The sequence below is a fragment of the Mesocricetus auratus genome, unplaced genomic scaffold, assembly GCF_017639785.1.
Source record: "Mesocricetus auratus isolate SY011 unplaced genomic scaffold, BCM_Maur_2.0 Super-Scaffold_100676, whole genome shotgun sequence".
NCBI classification, from domain to species: domain Eukaryota; kingdom Metazoa; phylum Chordata; class Mammalia; order Rodentia; family Cricetidae; genus Mesocricetus; species Mesocricetus auratus.
Window position 1 is genome coordinate 173,513,653 of NW_024429266.1, and position 20,657 is coordinate 173,534,309.

General features: G+C 45.5%; 1 long non-coding RNA gene across 1 annotated transcript; it reads left to right on the top strand.

Moving 5' to 3' along the window:
- Positions 1–4,061: 4,061 nt before the first annotated feature.
- LOC110340141 lies at positions 4,062–18,061 on the top strand. Its single transcript, XR_002381912.2, has 3 exons — positions 4,062–4,195; positions 7,213–7,317; positions 17,902–18,061. It is a non-coding gene; the product is annotated as an uncharacterized LOC110340141 (long non-coding RNA).
- The last annotated feature ends 2,596 nt before the right edge of the window (positions 18,062–20,657 follow it).

The following is a 20,657-nucleotide window of genomic DNA, read 5'->3' on the forward strand; positions in this document are numbered from 1 at the left end:
TAAAAAAAAAATATTTTTTCTTTTCAAAAGAAAAAAGTGGAAAGAGCCAATCTCAAAGCCCCAAGCCATCTGAGTAGTGTTAGGGTTTTCTGCACTTAAAAAAAAAAGGTAGGTATGTAAATGTTTGCTGTGAGACAACCATTCCAAAAGCAGGTGCATGATCAAGGTGTTTCCACCAGGAGTGCTCCCTACCTTTGTCTTAAAGCCACCAGGAGATGGGCAGAGAGGAATGTCTGCTGCCTGCTCTGGCTGAGGCTTGTCTGGCTATCTTGAGAGGAGCTGGCAGTCAGCTTCTGGTTATTGGAGCAGATTTGGGATGGATTGGGCCTCAGCTGTTACCATTCCACTGCTTCCACATGTCACGGCTTACTAATAGTGAAGTAAGTAGAGAAGGAGTGGTCTGGGGAACCTTTGAGTTTTAATTTTCCTATTCCCGGTTAATCAGGCGTTGCTGTCCTGAGAGCAGTACTGCCTCCATGGCTGAGAAACATGCACTCATGACTGCAGGGTAAGAATGGGGCAGATAGGGTTGTAGAGTGGCACCGACAGGGCTGTGATTGTGTGTGGGGTCTGCCCCACATTTCCTTGGGGGATGCTTACGTGAGAGTTAACAGGTCACCCATACCCCTAACACTGTTCTGGATGAGAGACAAGAGTAGACTGGCTTCTCCCCATCAGTGCATTGTGCCTGTTGTACACCCCTGGAGGAGCCCTGGAGCCAGCCCAGGTGGGGTACACAATCTTTTTAAATTCCATATGGTTGCCAGCTTATTTCTTTCACTTGTTTACTGTAATACCTGGCGTGTTTTTATTTATCTAATTTTGTATTCGGCTATAACCATGGTAGGGTAGTGAGTGTATGACAGTGTGATCCCTGGTGCTGCAGTGGACCGTACTTCTTTTGGACAAGATATACTGTGAGTCTCCCTCCTTACCTCTAATCTGTTTTCTTTCCCATTCCCCAGCCTCTTTCATCTCCTTCTTTTCTACCCTGACCTATAGCTATCATATGCACAGTCTTCTCTCTTTGTGTGTGACTGTTACAAAATTTCACTTTTTCAAAATTGAAATCAGGTGTTTGCTCAAATGAGGGGAGATTTTTCTGTTATGGTTTTAGATTTTTGTTTTTGATGCTGAGCCCTCAGCATAGTACTTTTCTTTTTGTTGTTTCCCCCACAAACCCATCAGTCTGGGAGAGCATTGGGAGTGGAAATCATGTTGCCTGGGATGCTGGTTTCTTTGTATATTATATAAAACGTATGTAAATGTCTCTCCATTTGGGCTGGGGTTTGCATTCTCCCCTTGGCTTTTAGCCAAGGGGAGAGGCCAGCGGGCAGGCGGCCCTCACCCTGCCTGGCACGTGCAGAGACCCCAGCCACTCTGTGTGGGCAGGGTGCTGTCAAGACCAGACCTCTGGGGGGGGGGAGGGTGGGGGGAGGGGGGCTCTTGGAAGGAAAGGAGCATCGCTTCTTCCTCAAGTGGAGTGTTTACACCTTGCTGTAACATTTGAACTTTCACAAGAGATGTAATAATTTTGATAATAAAATTCTTAACCATAATCATAATGTTGAGAATATGTTTGTTCAGTTCTGGAAGATCACTTTCCCTGATTTAACCTTACCTGACCGAGTGCAAAATGGACCCATGTCAGGAAGAGTTGCTCTTAGTGGCTTTTTGCCTATAGTGGAGCCAGAAATCCGGATTCATCTTCCTCTGGCCATCTGTGATTGGTATCAGGCCAATGTTAATGCAAATCTATGGTATTGGAACACATCTTTGAAAGCTGACTTTGTACAGTGTCCTGGTGGCTGTCATTTACTCGGCAGTTATTCATTGGTGTCCCTTATTTAAAGACAATACCAGATATTGTTTGTGGTACCACTGGTTAAAATGGAAATAGGTCTGAACAAAGCAAGATCTCTTCTCTCCTAGAGCTTATGTTCTAGGGGAGAGATATAAACCAATGTGTAATTTTAATGTTCAATACCATGTTGTTGTACTGCTTTCACCATGATGGTAAAAACAGAAGCTCCTGCCCTATCCAAACCCCAACAGATTTGGAGACCAAAGTAGACAAACAACTTTTTACCTGCCTTTCAGTAGCCCAAGACACTGACTCCAGAAGGCTCCCCAAAGAGTCTTAGAAGGGCACCTCAGGAAAACAAACAGTCACAATGCCTGCCACTGAGCCCGCATGAAGAGGCAGCATGTGTCTTCAATGATCAGTGTCAAGGCCAGTAAATAGGTAAAACTGCCTGAGGCAGCCCTATGACCTTGATCTGCCTGAGGTCAGCACCTTGCTTAGGCCTGATAGACAAGGCAAACACTCAGCTGGTTCTTGATTGTGGTGCTATTAGGTGGTGCCAGCAAAGTTGGCCCTTGCATATTGCATGAATCCCAGGATAGCTGTGAATGTGGCCCAACCCACTTGTAAACCACAGTGTCGTGTTGCAGTGTTGAAAGGTGGATACCTCTGGGAAAAACTAGGTACATATTTTTTCCCTATTATAAAACCTCAGTCCTACAGTTTTCAGAATAGATGACTAGAGTGGTTGAAAGGGCCTCTCTGATTTGTTTGGTCAGGAAAGTCTGAGGAGTTGCCACTGACCTTGGTGATGATGAGGGAGTCATTGGGTGGTGCTCATTGTTTCAGGAAGTATAAGATTCATTAGAATAAGCTTGGTTGAGATGGAGCAGGGAAAGAGTTAGCTGAAGATCTAGTGATAGAATGGAGGAGATGGGAGCCATGCCATCTGTTACCTTACTCAGCTTTTTGAAACTGTATAAAAGCAGTTATAGACAGTATGTGACCCAACTCCAGGAAAGGCACCTCCACAAATAGGTAGGTGGAAGGTTAGATTTGGTCTGAGAGCTGTAGTTTGTGGTCCCTGAACATAACGGTCTTTTTTTGGTTTGGTTTGGTTTGTGTTTTTGTTTTTTAAGACAGGGTTTCTCTGTATAACATCCCTAGCTGTTCTGGAACTAGCTCTGTAGACCAGGCTGACCTCTGCCTCCCAAGTGCTAGGCTTTAAGGCATGCTCTGCCACCGCCTGGCATGTACACATTCTAAGAAATGTGGAGAAACCTGCAAGATTTCCAGCAGAAAGGCAGTATGATCTATATGGTTGTTGCTGTTTTTCTTACAATTTCTCTTTAAGATTGTCTTGATACTGTTGAGGGAAAAGTTAATAGAAACCGAGAAAAGTTTCCAGCCACTAACAATTGTTCAGGCAAACAATGCAATGGCAATGGCAGTTGTGATGGCTATTTTGGGTTGTCAATTTGACTACATCAGGGATTAACTAAAATCTAAAAATGGAAGGCATACCTGTGAGGAATTTTTGCTTAATTTAAAGTAGGAAGATCCCCTTCTCATCTAAATCTTTGAGGTAGGAAGACATGCCTTTGGAGCTGGGAAAAGGTGTAACTTTAATCTAGGACTGGAGGCAGGCAGACACACCTTTAAACTGAGCCACACATTCTGCTGGGATCCTATATAAGGACATGGAAGAAGGAAGCTGCTGTTCTTAGCCTGCTTGCCTTTGCCTTACTAGCAAGTCCATTCGTTCATTGGCATTAGACCTTATGTCAAGATTCCAGCGTCTACTGAAGAACCACTGAGATCCAGTCTGGTGAATTGAGCAACTACTGATTTCTTGGAGCTTCTATTCACACCCAGCCATTGTTGGATTATAAGTTGTTACTCTAGAGAACCCTGACAAATACAGCAGTCTTCTATTAAAATGGCAATGCCGGAGATGAAAAGTAGCTGCAATCAGGTATGTTTTGCAGTTACATAGCAGAATTTGGCAATGGATTTGATTGGCAGAAGTTTACTCAGTATCCCTAACCAGCTGTGTTTTGTTGTATTCATAAGGTATCAAACTCGGTGTACTGGCTGGTTTTGTATGTAAATTTGACACAAACTAGAATAATCAGAGAGGAAGGAGCCTCCGTTGAGGAAATGTCTCCATGAGATCCAGCTGTACGGCATTTTCTAATTAGTGATCAATGAGAGAGGGTCCAGCCCATCGTGGGTGGTGCCATCCCTGGGCTAGTGGTCCTGCATTCTCTAAGTGAGCAGGCCAGTAAGCAGTACCCTCCATGGCCTCTGCAGCAGCTCCTCTCTCTAGGATCCTGTCCTATTTGTGTTCCTGTCCTGACTTCCTTCAGTGATGAACAGCAATGTGGAAATGTAAGTCAAATAAGCCCTTTCCTCCCCAACTTGCTTTTTGGTCATGGTGTTTCATTGCAGCAATGGAAACTCTAATACACAAGGTAACTGTATTGTTGTTAAAGTAAAGCACTCAGAAAGGTTAAGTGGCAGTTTGAAAGAAAATGGCCCCCAAAGGGAGTGTCACTATTAGGAAGTGTGGTCTTATTGGAGTAGATGTGGTCTTGGAGGAAATATATCAGTGTGGAGGTGGACTTTGTGGTCTTATATATGCTCAAGCCTTACCTAGTGTCTCAGACCACTTCCTGTTGCCTACAAGATGTAGGACTCTCAGCTGCTTCTCCAGCACCATGTCTGCCTGCACGCCACCATGATAATGAACTGAACCTCTGAACTGTAAGTGAGCCACCCCAATTTAATGTTTTCCTTTATAAGAGTTACCATGGTCAGCCAGGCATGGTGGCTGCTTTTTGCCCTTGTCCAAAAAGTTTGCCTGAGGCTAAAGTGAATGAAGAGTTTTAGATTACTTGCCTTGGCAGAGGAAATCTCAAAACAGCCTAGTATGATAGTGTTAACTCTAATGAAGATACATAATGAAAAGGAGTAAGCTGAGCAAGGAAAAATATTTGAGGAGAAAGGGAGCTAATAGAGCTAAGTCTGAATCCTGTGTTCAAGGAGATAAAGATTAAGAGATGGAATAAAGGGAGTGGTGACCTCAGGGCAAGATCTTACCCACCTAAGTTTCCAACTTGTGAAAGGGAATTAAAGAAAAATTTAGAGCCAGCTGTGGTAGTGCACACCTTTAATCCCAGCACTCAGAAGGCAGAGGCTGGTGGATCTCTGAATTTGAGTCCAATCTGTTTTACAGAGCAAGTTCCAGAACAGTCCGGCTTAGGCAGTAAAGGAAACCATCGAAAACAGAAAGTTGGTAAAGATGTAATTGAGCAAGGGGCTATGTTCCAGCCCCAATAAGCAGCACAACTTGGCAGCTTCGGCCATGTGGTTCTGGAGTTAAGGATAAAAGGAAGGGGCTATGGAATTTGCCTCTGTGCCTAAGGAAAGCAGCTGAGGCCAGGCGTGTGTCAGGGTTATCCCTGAATGTAGTCCTAGAGAGGTCATTGCATGAAGCCGTGAAATTGAAACCTGTATTACCTGGGAAACCCCAAGATGTTGGAGATGCCAGAGCCATGGGATACTGCCCAGGAGAGCTGCTAACAGGGAGGGAACCAGCCCAAGAGAAAGAAGTGTGTTGCAGTCAACAAAGCTGAAGGGAGTTGGAGATCTGAAGAGAGTTTTGACATCAGACATGGAGGTGCAGAGTTTGAGGTTTGCTCAGCTGGTTTTTTTGTTGTGCTATGGCCCAGCGTTTCCCCACTGTGCTCCCTCCCTTCCTTCCTTCCTTTTTGGGATGATAATGTATATTCTGTGCCATTGTATGTTGGAAGTATGTGATCTGCTTTTTGATTTTGTTTTTATATCATGAGATTTTGAACTTTTGACTCTTAAATATTGTTGAGATTGATAGACTATGGGGACTTTTGAAATTGGACAAAATTGCATTTTGCATTATGATATTGTTACAGGCTGCTGGGGCCAGGGAGTGGTGCTAGTGGTGCTGTCTGAGGAGCAGCAGACGGCAACTCAAGTTCAGGTGTCAGCCCACCAGGAGGGAAATCCCTGATGGATGAATCTCGGATAGGCAAAGCCCTGAGCCCACAGACCCCAGAGTGTCTTCTGCTTCTACCGTGCCTTTAGTAAAAGCCTGGTCTACAGAGCGGGTTCCAGGACAGTCTCCAAAAAACAATACAGAGAAACCCTGTCTCAAAAGACCCCCCCCAAAAAAAGACCCCAAAAAACAATCTAAAGTTCACAAGGACACATAGGTGAGTTATAGATTCATTAGGTTAGGGTCAAAAATACAAAGCAGCCCAATTATTACTACATACTTCCTTGCTAGGATCAAAGGTTAATTCCTTCTATGTATTTTTTCCCTCAGTCTCCTGATAATAAAAAACTATTGATGAGTGGGTATTCACCCTAAAGATTTAAAATAGAGCTTCTTTGTCATGTACAAAAGTTTAGGTTTGTGATTCTTTTAAGATTCCTTACAAGATTACCTTTCAAGATAAATAATAAAGTGATTGGTCCTTTCTTTGTAACTTCAAAACGCAGCCTGCCAGTAAAGAACAGCTGAAAAAATAACTTTACTACTAACACTATTGATCTGTAACAAGTTGCTTAGGTATGTGGGTTCTTGAGGATAATTTGTTTTTCCACCTGTAATACCTAAAATGTTTAATCATGTAAGGGATATGAATAACATGCTGGTTTTTTTACTTGTATTCATTGTAATCATTCCCTTGAAAAATAGAATGTTATTGCTATTTCTTATATTGCCTCAAAGATTTTGCTGGGGTATATAAGCTGTAAGGGAAAGAATAAAGATAGATTTAGAAGTAAAACAAGAATAAAGATAAGAGAAGCAAAACATCAAGAATGAGAGAATAAGGAAGAATAAACATAGAGTTAGAAGGACAACATCAAGAGTCAGAAGAACATTTCTGGATAGAGATAGGAGAAGATAATGGAGAATACAGAAGAATAAAAAAGGAAATCATTAGAGTGTGTGTCTTTCCCCTTGCCCCTCAGATAAAAATGTCACAGTAAGCTGGCTCCGTGGATTTGCCTTTGAGCCCTGCGCTGCTGGAGGCAGCAAAAGAGTGCAGTGCGGTGGTTTGAAAGAAAATGGCCCCAAAGGGAGTGCCACTTTGAGAGGTGTGGCCTTGTTGGAATAAATGTGGTCTTGTTGGAGGAAGTGTGTCAGTGTGTAGGTGGGCTTTGAGATCTCATATTTGCCCAAACCATTCCCAGTGTCTCAGGCGTTTCTTGCAAGATGCAGGACTCTCATCTCCTTCTCCAGCACCATGTCTGCATGCACGCAACCATGCCCCACCATGGTGATAATGGACTGAACATCTGAGCCCCAGTTAAATGTTTTCCTTTATAAGAGTTGTCGTGGTCATGGTGTCTTTTCACAGCAATAGAAACCCCAACTAAGACAGCAATGATTCCTACTGCATTTTGGAGAGGATACCCTAAGAATATCTAGAAAATCTGTCATCCACCACCTAATTCTGCCTCAGGTAAGAAGAAAATAGGTTGTATAGTCCTCTTTCAAAAACAAGTGATTTTAGCGGGTGTTGTGGCACATACCTTTAATCCCAGCGTTTTGAGGCAAAGGCAGGCAGAACTCTGAATTCAAGCCAGTGTGGTCTACAAAGCAAGTTCCAGAACAGCCAGGGCTGTTACACAGACAAAACCTGTCTAAAAAAAAAAAAAAAGGAAAACCACCAAGTGATTTTGTGTTCGTTGTAATGTTTGACATAATTTTGTGAGGGACTCAGGCCAGACACTGGAGGGTGAAGGGTGAAGATGAAAACTGAGACACAATGTTGAGGTGCATTTCATGGCTTCTGATAATGAATAAACCTGTTTCCTGCCAGGTATGAAGGGTGATTTTTCTTAATCATTGATTGCTCACTTCCTGTCTGTAAAATAGGAAGGTACAACAGTTAACTGCTTATTGGGAATTAATGTACTTGCTGTTATCAAGTGCCGGCTGTGTTACTGAGTGTTTTGCTTTTCTTGTGAAGCTCCTCGTTGTGTGTGTGCACGCGTGCGTGTGTGTATTAATGTGTGCCTGCAGGTCTGTGTACCATATGTATGCCTGGAGTCCAAAAGAGAGCATCAGACCACTTGGAACTGGAGTCACAGACTGTGGTGATATCTTGCTTGTACACAAATAATGGAGCTTGCCACTAGCTAACCATAAAGGTCTGGAGGTTTGTACAGACCAGACATGAAAGAGATGGCTGGGCAGAGAGAGGATATAAGCAGGCAGAAACAGGAACTTGCTCTCTTGTCTACTGAGACGCTAAGAAGATAAGGTGTGGCTATGACTTTCTCCTTCCCATGTGGGTGCTAGGAATTGAACCCAGGTCTTCTGCAAGAGCAGCCAGTGCTTGCAGAATTGCTTCAACTTTCCAACCACAAACCTAAACAGTAGTTAAAAGTATAAACTAGCATCATGGTGGAGTTGTACAAGTTCCTAACACCTGGCTTCTTGTCCATGTCTAAAGTTATCATTTACATTTAACAGCATGTAAGAAGAATTCCCATTTCTTAATATTTTTAATTAAAATTTAGAAATACCCCAATTTTACTGCTTCCCCAGGAAAGTGTACAAACCACTAGAAATACCATGAATACAAACTGTTACTAGAAACCACTTGACTGTCGCCTTTCCTACTAGTCCTGCCCTTCTGACCTATAGAAAACTTTAGTGTTGTCCTAATGGAGTGACCATTTGCCTCAGAACAGCCCTGATAAAAACCTCCATGACCCATAGTGAGAGATGGAGACTTGGAGGAGAGAGAGGGGTAGTCATCAAAAGAAAGCCGGGCCGGGCGGTGGTGGCACACGCCTTTAATCCCAGCACTAGGGAGGCAGAGGCAGGCGGATCTCTGTGAGTTCGAGGCCAGGCTGGACGACAGCCTCCAAAACAATACAGAGAAACCCTGTGTCATAAAACCAAAAAAAAAAAAAGAAAAGAAAAGAAAAAAGAAAGAAAGAAAGCAGGTCCCGTGTTTTACCTGTACCTACATCCGTGCTACTTTGTAGCAGTTCTGAAATGACATTTGTGACCGCTTGTCTCCTAACAACATTTATTGCAGCAAAACTGAAAACTTGACAAGTTTACAGCAAACTTAGACATCTCTGGGTGCCACTAAAGCAGACAGGAGAAGAGATCAAGTGCTCTGCAAGCCCGTTGAGAAAGCTGGCTCACACTGAGCAGTGAGTTGGGGAAGTTTAGCTGGGTTTGCTGCAAAACCTAATTCTAACTTCCAGGAAGAAACTCTACACTGAAACTTCTTATGGTCCAAATTGGACAAGAAAAAGTTAAAAAATAAGGATAGGGGATGGCAGAAACTGCATTAAATAAAGGATTTTAGAAACTTGTGCAACTAGGATTGTCCCATAAAATCCAGAATGTTTATCTAAGGAGATACCTTTTTCTAAGGAGAGAAACAATCTGATGTGAAATTTCTATGCCAAATTTAAACAACTCTCATTTTCAGAGTGTGTGTTGGGGAGGGGGAATTTGGCTTTTTGAGACAGGGTTTCTATGTGTAATAGTTTTGGCTGTCTGGAACTCATTATGTAGACCAAGATGGATTCAAACTCACAGAAGTCCCCCTGCCTCTACTTCCTGAGTGCTGGAATTAGAGGTGTGAACCACCACCCTGCTTTAGTCTATATTTTTAGTAACTTACAGCCAGGTAGTGATAGCAAACACCTTTAATTCCAGCACTCAAGATGTAGAAGCAGACAGATCTCTGAGTTCGAGGCTAGCCTGGTCTACAGAGCAAGTTCCAGGACAGCTAGGACTGTTACACAGAGAAACCCTGCCTCAAAAAAACAACAAACAACAAAAAAAATCAATTTACACACAAATCAGAAAAAAAGAGTACCCTCTTTTTTGTGATATAATGCCTCCTTTCTCCAAGTGTGAGTAAACTTAATGCCCATAAAGGAGGAGGAGCTGGAAAGATGGCTCAAAGGCTCTCAGTTCAGCTCTCAGCACCCCTATGGGGGCACGCAACTGTTGTGGAGTATCATTTTAACAGGGCAAAGATGTGATCCATTTGTTTATGCTGTAGATTATTACTTTAACTGTGTAAAGGTGTGTTACATCTGTTTTTTTGCTGCCTTTATTAATGACATAAAGGTGTGTTACATTTGTTTGTGCTGCATTTGTTTAACTATGTAAAGATGTGTTGCATCTGTTTCACCTTGCCTGCCTAAGGCACCTGATTAGTCTTAATGGCCAATAGCTAGGTAGGAGAGGGATAGTCAGAGAATAAATAGGAGGAGAAATCTAGGCTCAAGAGGAAGAGAAAGAAGAAAGACTGAAGAGAATGAGGGAGACAGGGACATACCTGGAGCAAGAAGCGAGGCAGCGGCCAGCCAGACACAAGAAGCTGTGAAAGTAAGATATATAGAAGGAAAGAAAAATAAAGCCTTGAGGCAAAAAGTAGATAAAGAGAAACAGGTTAATTTAAGTTAAAAGAGCTAGCCAGAAACAAGCCTAAACTAGGCCAAGCGTTCAAAACTAGTAAGTTTCCGTGTCATGATTCGGGAGCTGGTTGGTGGCCAAAAAGAAAAGGCGTGCTGCACACAACTTTTTGTAACTCCAGTCCCAGAGGGTCTGACATCATCGTCTGGCTCCCTTATGCACCTCGGGCACAAGGTACACAGACAGATTCAGGGAAAGTGCCCACACATATAAAAATGAAGGAGAGAATAAGTAACAGGAAGTGTTCAAAGTCACATGTCATACAATCATGAGACAAAATACAACACAGTGACATCATAAAGATACAGATAAAACTAGAGATAGTCCGAGGAAACCAAAGGCAGAGACTTCGACAGCGTGGTAAGAATTAAAGTCCCAAAAGTAAATTAGAAGGACAGAATTGGAACATCAGTGCTTTGCAGCCCCTGATGAGCTAAAGATCTAAGCAATGAGCATCAACTGATACTGGCAGCACAATTTATATAATGTTTTAACAAAAAAAAATCTATGAAGAAGTAATTAAAATGTGAGTAACGGGGCCTGGAGAGATGACTCAGCAGTGAAGAGCACTGCTGCTCTTGCAGAGGACCTGGGTTTGTTTTCCAGCAACCATGTGACAGCGCACAATCATCTAGAACTCCTGTTTCAGGGGACCTGGCTCCATCTTCTGGCCTCTGGACACCAGACATACACATTGAACACAAACATGCATGCAGACAAACACCCATACACACACACACAATTTTTTTCAAGGCAGGGTTCTCCGTGGCTTTGGAGGCTGTCCTGGAACTAGCTCTTGTAGACCAGGCTGGCCTCGAATTCACAGAGATCCTCCTGCCTCTGCCTCCCGAGTGCTGGGACTAAAGGTGTGTGCCACCACCACCCGGCTCACAAAAAAAATTTTTTTAAAGTCAAACACACACATATCAGAGTCTGACAAAGCATCCAGGTCCAACTATGAATTTGCTTGAAATAACAAAAATAGAAAGAAAGAAAGGAAGAAAGGAAGAAAGGAAGAAAGGAAGAAAGGAAGAAAGGAAGAAAGAAAGAAAGAAAGAAAGAAAGAAAGAAAGAAAGAAAGAAAGAAAGAAAGAAAGAAAGAAAGAAGACAACACCCACCTCCCCACCCAGAGAATCTTCACACCGAATCGAACACCTGTCATCTTAGCAATTGGGAACAGAGGCAGGAAGATTGCTGCCCAGTTCACACCTGGTCTGCCCAGAGACCTCCAGTGCAACACAGTGATACCTGATGAAAAACAACAGACAGACATAGAAAAAAGCATAAAGCAGGCCTAGAGAGAGGACTCAGCAATTCAGAACGCTTGCTAAGGACTCGAGATCAGTTCCCAGAACACAGGTCATGGCTCAATGCCTGTAACTCCAGTCCCAGGGATTTGATGTCCTCTTCCAGCCTCCTGGGACTCTTGCACACCATTTGTACACATAAACTCACAGGTATATACACGCATTATAAATATATGTAAAACATAAAAAGAATTACCCAGCAAGAGAGAAGCCAGCCAAATTCCACTGTGAATGCTATTTAATCCCAAAGAAGTAGAGGAAGATAGTTTGTTTTTAAAAGGGCAAAGCTGTATTTTTGAGAGGCTCACTTGCAGCATAAACAGAAAATGTAAACATTTGGAAACTGACTACGATGCATGCCAAGTTGCAGTTACTCTGAAGACATGGAGGCTGCTCTTCAGTATTTGAAGGATTTCTGGGGTATCTAGCAGGATTCTCTGTGATGGTGTTTTGAAGACTGTTCCATAACTCATTAACTTGTGGGTTTGTTTCTTGCTATGTTTCTATAATGCTTAATCAAAAACAGACCATTAGAAATAGGCTCGAGATGGTTGATAAATCCACAAGTGGTGTGTTTCTGTACACCTAGGGCCGGGGTGCCTGGCCAGGGTGGACTTTGGCTGAGTGCTTTGTTGAGTGAGTAAACAAATTTGAAGACATTCCAACTCACCCAGGTTGAATGGGCATCTGGGCTGCCCTGGATCAACCTGCTCTGGGTTCCTCCAGGTGTATCTGCTGGGGCACCAGCTGCCAGCATCGTCCTGCCCTCCTTTATGTGTCTCACCGAATGAGTGTTGTGACATGCTGGCTCCCAACACTAGTCTTGCTCTGCAGCTACTTCTCCCATATACCCCTTCTCCCTCTCAGGCTTTCAGAACACCCTTTTCCTTTCCAGACAAAACTCACCTCCTTCATCTCTCTCATTGGCCATTACCAAGTGAAACACTTTATTAGGACCTCATTTCCATTGAAGATGGTGTACGCGCGCGCGTGCGCGCGTGTGTGTGTGTGTGTGTGTGTGTGTGTGTGTGTGTGTGTGTGTGTGTTGGCAGGGTCTTGTGGCGTTGTATTATTTATGATTTAATAAAGCCACTGGAGATTAAAATGCAAAGTTAGCCACAGCCATAGAGTCAGGCAGTTGTGGTACACACCTTTAATCCCAGGACTCTGGAGACAGAGGCAGACAGATCTCTGTTAGTTCAAGGCCACACTGAACTACACAAAATTGATCCAGTCTAAAAGAGACACAGCTCACACAAAGGTGATCTTGGCACTTGGGATCACAGACCTTTAATCCAAGCACTAGGGAGGTGGAGACAGGAGTGATATGGCTGGGTGGAGAGAGGAATATAAGGTGGGAGGAGACAGGAGCTCAGGGGAGTGCAGCCTGAGGCCTGGTGGAGAGCAATGCAGTCTGCATTGTACTCTGAGGAGTCATGGAGACAGGATTGACATTTCAATCTGATGTAGAGGTAAGAGCTAGTGGCTGGCTGCTTTGCTTTTCTGATATTCAGTTTGAACCCAAATATCTGTCTCTGGGTTTTTATTATTTGTGTTACTGGGTCTCATGCAGCTGAGGCTGGCTTCCTTCTCACTAGCCAAGCATGACCCTGAACTCATGACTCTCCTGTTTCTACATCCCTTGGAGGTAGAGATGAGATAGCAGGCATACACCACCTCATCCTTGCAGGCTGTCTAAATAACTTCTTGTTCCCTTCATCTTGTTGTGTCAATGTTCTCACTAAAATTTTCCAGACAACTGCATCTTGTCCCCAAGATTAAAATCACCTCCTCCAGAGGGTCTGGGTCTTTTACTATAGCTTCTAGACCAGTGGTTCTCAACCTGTGGGTCGAGTAAGACCATGGGAAGGCACAGATATTTACATTACAATTCATAACAGTAGCAAAATGACAGTTATGAAGTAGCAACAAAAATAATTGTATGGGCCAGACGTTGGTGGCACATGCCTTTAATCCCAGCACTCGGGAGACAGAGGCAGGTGGATCTCTGTGAGTTCGAGGCCAGCCTGGTCTACAGCGCAAGTTCCAGGACAGCCTCCAAAACAATACAAAGAAACCCTGTCTCGAAAAAACCAATAATAATAATAGTAATAATAGTAATTGTATGGTTGAGGGTCACCACAGCATGAGGAACTGTACTGAAGTCACAGCATTGGGAAGGTCACCACAGCATGAGGGACTGTACTGAGGTCACGGCATTGGGAAGGTCACCACAGCATGAGGAACTGTACTGAGGTCACACATTGGGAAGGCTGAGAACCACCGCTTTGGGGCTTTTCACTGCCATCATCACCATCTCACTCTCTGACCAGCCCCAACGATGTTGGACTGCTGTATGGAACCTTGTCCTCTTGTCCTCTACTCCAGCTTACGCCACCTTTCCCTGGAAAGGAACAGTGTCCCCAGGTTCCTCTCAAAGTCTTCCTGGGAATAGTCAGAGGAAGGCTAGGTTCCGTCCTCACCATCTCCTGTCCCCCTCTTGCTTCACAAAAATGTCAGTTCTTTGGTCCCTCCATTTCCCCCACCCGTAGGCCTTCTGGGCTCTCCTTTTGCAACACCCACCCCAGATTCCAAGGCAGACATATGCCCTTCTCAACCTCCCCTCCTACTGGGACTGTGGCAGAGTCACGGGCACCTGTCAGACCTTGTCTTCATGCTTAGCCTCTTCGGCATTCACTCCAAGCTTCCATGTCATCTCAGCCTCTCGGTTCACTGAGAAAATGAACTCCATCATGCCAGAGCTCCAACCACAGCCCCAAGTGACACCTTCCTACCCCCACCTCTGCACTTTGGGATGACTCCTACCCCTACAGAGCTGGTCTGCTTTGCAATCCTCTCCCACACTCTCCTTGGCCACAGCCGTGAGCTTTGGAGATATGCACGGATTTAGAGACTCTATTGCCTCTTCCGGGTACCATGCAGGTTCTCAACACCTACCAGTCATGGGTCTACTCAGTAGACCCTGAGGGAACCCAAGCCCCTCATTCTCCCTTTCCACCAAAGGACAGATTAACCTCTTCATCACCAACTGCTCTCTCAGAGCAAACCTCACTTTGGCTGTTTCCCAATGCTCCTCCCAACTTCACCAGTGACCTCCTCATCCCCAAACCAAGGTGACACATTTTTTCCCAGCCACTTAACGCTGGACTTGATCCTTGGCTTCCACGGCACCACCCTGAAGTCCTCTTAAGAGCTGGCAAGCTTCCGTGTCTTCCTCTGACTGGCCTCTATAGCAGGCGCCTTCCGGCCTCCCCTGGGGCTGCTCTCTTCACACGGTTAGTCACGCTGGGCAGGCCCATCTTGACTTCTAACTGCAGCCATGACCCATGTGCGGCTGTCCATGACCCACATCTTTCAGGAAAGCCCCACCAGGGCCTCCCACATGCAAGCTGATCACATTGAAGGTCACTGTCTTCCTTAATGCCACTTTATCTTTTATCCCCAAACCAGTTACCAAGTGTCCTCAACTGTCCCGAGCATTGACAGTCCTCCTCCTCAGATCTGCCACCCTGACCTCAATTCAGTCTGGAGCTCCCCAGCCCCCTCTTGTCCAGGCTGTCTCTTCTCTAAACTGTGTTTTGCATGCTAGCTTTGACAGTACATGTACTACACTTGGAGCAATGCAGAGATGAGTGCGGCCCCTGTTGTGAAGTATTCTGCCTTTGAACCAGACCAGTGGCTCATTGCAATGAATATTTGCAAGTAAAGCTGGCTGGACAAAGGGTACACCGTGTGACACACTGTGGCTCCCAAGGCCACCATGGTGAAAGGAGAGGTGTTGGAACGGTGGGAAAGATGGAGAATCAAAGAAGTTTTTTTTTTTTAATTTGTTTTTGTTTGCTTGATTGTTTTGGTTTGGTTTGATTTTTTAAACATTTTCTCTGGGGGGGGGGCACCACCGGGGTGATGGGAGCATATGGAGGAGCTGGGAGGCGAGTGGAATTAGGGTGCATCCAAATCAGGGTGAAATCCCAAAGATTCAATAAAGAAATCATATTTTTAAACTATTTATTTACTTTTTTGCTTATTGGGGATGCCCACAGTGCACACATGGAGGTCACATGACGACTTTTGAGAGTTGGTTCTCTCATTCTACTATGTGGGTCCTAGAGATCCAACTCAGGCCCCCAGGCTTGGCTGCATGCTCTACCCGCAGAGCCATCTCTCAAGTCAAAACCTGTTTTCTTTTTAAAAACTTTATCCTATTATTGTAAAAAGAAGCTTTTTCTTTGAGAGAAGCCTTCCCGCCAGCCTGGTTCTAGTGCCGCATCAGTCCCAAATAAACACACAGGAGGCTATATTAATTATAAAGCTGTTGGCCTTGCTTGTTTCTTACTGGCTAGCTCTGACTTAAGTAATTACCCCATAATTGTTAATCTAAGTATGTCTCTTACCGGAGAAGTTTCCGGGCTTCCTACCCCATGGCGTTACATCTCGAGTCTCTTGTGTTTCTCCTTCCCAGAGTCCTGGACTCCTAGTCCCACCTATCTAGATTCCCTATTAGCCAGACTGTGCTTTATTGACAAATGCACAGGACTTCCCCAACAAATTATTTTCTCAAAAACCTATTTGCTTTTATTTTATGTGCATTTGTGCTTTGTGTATGTCTGCGTGAGGTCATCAGACCCCTACAGACAGTTGTAAGCTGTCATGTGGGTGCTAGGAATTAAACTCAGTGAAGAGCAGTGTTCTTAACTATTGACCCCCCCCATTTTTATTTTAAATTTTTTTAGTTTACTTTTTAATTTACTGTTTTGTTTTATGGGTGTGAGTGTTTTGCCTGCATGTATATCTGTGCACCATGCGTGTGTGCCTGACGCTTTTGGAGGCCAGCAGAGGGCATCCTAACCCCTGGAACTGGAGTTACAGATGGTTGGTTGTGAACAACTGTGTGTGTGTACCATGAATTGAACCCGGGTCCCCTGGAAGAGCAGCCAGTTCTCACAACCACTGAGCCATCTCTCCAGCCTCCCAAGCTATCTCCTTATGATCCATTCATGGTCACCACAACCAAAATAATCTCCCAGAAATGTGAGCCCTGTTTAAAACACTTCTGGGAACCAGATATGGTGGCTGTGGTGGCTTGAGTGAGGTGTCCCCTATAAGTCTTACATATTTGAGTACTTGGTTCCCAGGTGGTGACTGGAGAAGATATAGGGGGTGTGTTGATGGCTTCAAAAGATCAATGCCATTCCTATACTGTTCTATGTCCAGCTTGAAAACCTACCCTCTGGAACGATAAGCCTGAAATACACTTTCCTCTATAAATTGCTTTAATCCCACTGTGTTATCACAGCAATAGGAAAGTAGCTAATACATTGGCCTGCACCTATGGTCCCAGCACTTAGGAGCTGAGGTTCAACCTAGCCCTGGCTACACACCAGGACCCTGTCTCAAAAACGAGCGATTCTTGCCAAGGGTGGTGGTGCACACCTTTAATTTCTGTACTTGGGAAGCAGAGGCAGAGTTCCAGGTCAGCCTGGTCCACATAGTGAGTTTCAGAACAGTCAGGGATACTCAGGTAGATCCTGGTCTACCTGCCCCCAATAATTAAGCAATCTCCCACTGCTCTTAAGTCTGAGCTGTTTCAGACTCATGTTAACCCCCCGGGTTCATATCTGACCCCTCCACACCTCACACTCCATGCTTCAACCTTCTAACACTGCTTTCAGACAGGCCCACCTACCTGTCTCTCAAGCTGCCTTCTTTCCCACTGTGGCCTGCCCGACTCTTGTTCCCACACGATAAAACTTCACCCTGATCCACTCAATCCACCAGGAGCCACATAATGTGCCTCCCCTAGAACATCCACAAATGCCTGGCATTTAGCAGATTCTGCCCTATTTTGGTATGTTCATCTCCACACCCAGGTGCACTTAGAGTCTTGGTGTGCTTGTAGGAATGTGTGACCCACTGTGCTCAACAGCTTACACACATTCCCTGGTCACCTTACCACTTCCTGCAACGTCGTTAACATTGTTATTTTCATCTCTTCAGTGTGGACTTTTGTTCCCCCCCCCTCCTGTCTAAGGGTTTTTCTAGAAGGAGATAATCTGACTTCCCCAAGCCCCCATAAGCACACAACCAGGTTAGAGCCTTGGTTGCTGTAGTTGGAGTCCTGAGTGCAGAATGAAGGCTTTGCTACCAGGAGTGAACAGAGTTTGCCACAGCCACTGTCTCCTTTGCCTTGTCACAGAACCCTGGTTTTATTTGGGTTGGCAACATGCCCAATTAATTTTTCCTGCCTCTCCATATGTGCCAGGTGACTCAGTTCTGTGGCATTTCCAGGCGGCTTCAAAAGGCTTATAGACTAAATGACTCGAGCAGCAGAAGTGCCACCTTGGACCAGGAGGTATTTAATTTGTTGGGTTTTCCTTTTTTTAAAAAAATCCTTCTTTCCTCTTCTCTCTTTTCCTCCCTCCCTTCCTCTATTTCTCTTCCTTTCTCTTTCTTTCTTCCTTTCTTTCATTCTCCCCTCTCTCTCCCTCCTTTCTTCCCTCCCTCCCTCTATCTCTCCCTCCCTCCCTCCCTCCCTTTCTTCCTTCCTTCCTGTATTTGGTCATGCTGTCACTATGCAGCCCTGGTTGGTATGGAACTTGCTATGTAGACCAGGCTAGTGCCAAACCAACAGAGATTCACTTGCCTCTTCCTCCCAAGTGCTGGGATAAAAGGCTTGTGCCACCATGTCTGGCTTTTAATTTTTTTATTTTAATTTAATGTGAAAGGGTGTTTTATCTCCGTGTATGTTTGTACTGACATCACATGCATGCAGTGCCCATGGAGACCAGAAGAGGGTATTAGCTCTCCTGGAACAAGAGTTGCAAATGCACATGGATGCTGGCAATTGAACCCAGGTCCTCTACAAGAGAAGCCTGTGCTTGTCGCTGCTGAGCCATCCCTTCACCCTCAACCTGACCACCAGGAGGGATTCTTGAGGAAGGAAGTGACGACTGAAAGTGACAGTGCAGACAGAACGTGGGCTCCTACTGGCACCATGGGTCACACTCCGGAAATACCCAGACTTTTTTCTTTCTTGAGACTAGATCTCTCCATGAAGCCTGATGTGGCTGTGATTTTACAGTCCTCCTGCCTCAATCTTCCAAGTGCTGAGATAATAGGCATACACCATCAGGCCCATCTTTTTTTTTAATGCCACTAAGTCACAGTGAGCATTAGGGCTCCGTGAATGTGCAGTCACTGACACAAAGGGTTGGGTTATATCCCACCTGTGAGGCCCGGGACATGATTCAGGAGCAGCAGCCAGCATGGGTGATATAAACTGTGTCTTTATTTGAACATCATTCCACCTGCACTGAAGCTCAAATCCAGCAGCAGCAGAAGGAGTCAGGACCAAAAGAAATGGTACCAAATTGGACAATGAACATCAAGGACACATTCAGACAGAACTTACTAATGGGGTGTAGACGACACCAAGCTACCCTACCACACAGCACAGGTCCTTGGAGGGCTGTTGGAGTCCTGAGGAGGGCTGGCTGTTCCTGCTCACTTCTCAGGAAAACTCCAGTCCCACCCAAAAGCTAGCTCTGAGCCAGGCAAGAACCCACAGAAGCTTCTTGTGCTAGAAGGAGCCCAGCCCCTCTGAAAAGAGGATTTCCCCTTTCCACAGGAGAGGCTGAGAAGGGCTAGTCCCCTCTGTGCTCACGTGGGACTCTTTAAAAGCCCTGGGCTCCTTCCCCGAGCTCCAGCTGCAAGCCATAATCTTGGTTCTTGCAGGTCCCAGAATGGTGTCCATCTTCCCCAACATCCTCACGCCCTTGGGAAGGCCTTCCTCCACAGCTGTGGTCCTGAGGGAGAGCTCTACTTTCCACAGCCCCAAGGACTGGTCTAACCAATGCTTTGGGCCAGAGACTGAACCACCTCAAGGTTATGGCTGCTTTCCCCACTCTCTGCCAGGAGCAAGAAAGTCAGTAATAAGAAACACCAGCACCCCCTTCCAGTCACAACTGGCTGAGGACTCTCAGGGACCTAAGCCAGGAAACTCTTGGTTGGTAATCAGAAACAGAGACATTGATCTTCACAGCCTATCCCTTCCCAAAGGCTAACACCTGCTCACCTGCCCTGACTGTACCACGACAACCGCAAGCAGATCTGTCAGAGCCCCACCTGCATTCTTGGACGAAGCATCCGTCCTCCCTGTCCCTACCTCTTCTAAATCTTCAGGACCACTGTTTGGTCTCTACCACTACTTCTTCTTTCCCCATGCTACTCTGGGGCTCCTGCAGATTCCAGCCCACCAGCCTGAAACTCCGTGATGTACCTCAAAATGCTGGGCAGTAGCTGGTTGGCTGGAGAGTGGATGGGAACGCTGTTAGACTACTCCCAAAAAGAATTGGTTTCCTTCCTCCCCATCATCTGTCTTACCCTGCTGCTGACACAGCCTGGCCTGCACACACACACACACACACACACTGGAGTGCACACACATACACATGAGTTCTCTCTCTCTCTCTCTCTCTCTCTCTCTCTCTCTCTCTCTCTCTCTCTCTCTCTCTCTCTCTCTCTCCACAAAGGAGCAGAGCTGTGTGGAGCCTCGGAGGAGTCAATTCTAGTCTGTCCACCAAAGCACAGGGTCCGCTTGGGCAGCAGCTGTCTTAGGGGAACAGACTCCTTGAGCACACACATGGCTGCCCCCCCCAGCATTTCTTCTCCCTGTCCTCCTGCCCACTCTCTGCTCTACATTTCATTCTTGCTCACTGCAAATGGCACCTCCGTTCCCCACTTCCTGTTCCTCTTCACCCACTGCCCCCTACGCCGTGGAAGACCCACTCCACCTCTCCACCTCTCTCTCCATCACGTCATCACGTGAGCTCTCTTCCTCTCTGCAACACTCCCGCCCGTCCGTCTGTCCCTCCTGTCTTTACTTCTGTGGCTCTGCTCCTGCTTCCCCACCCCGCCCCCACTGCCCCCCTCCCCCACCTAGTTCCCCATCAGTCACCGGCTCCCGGCCCCTCTCCCCTCTCCTCTGGGAATCTGAGGAACTACCTCCTGCTCCCTTCT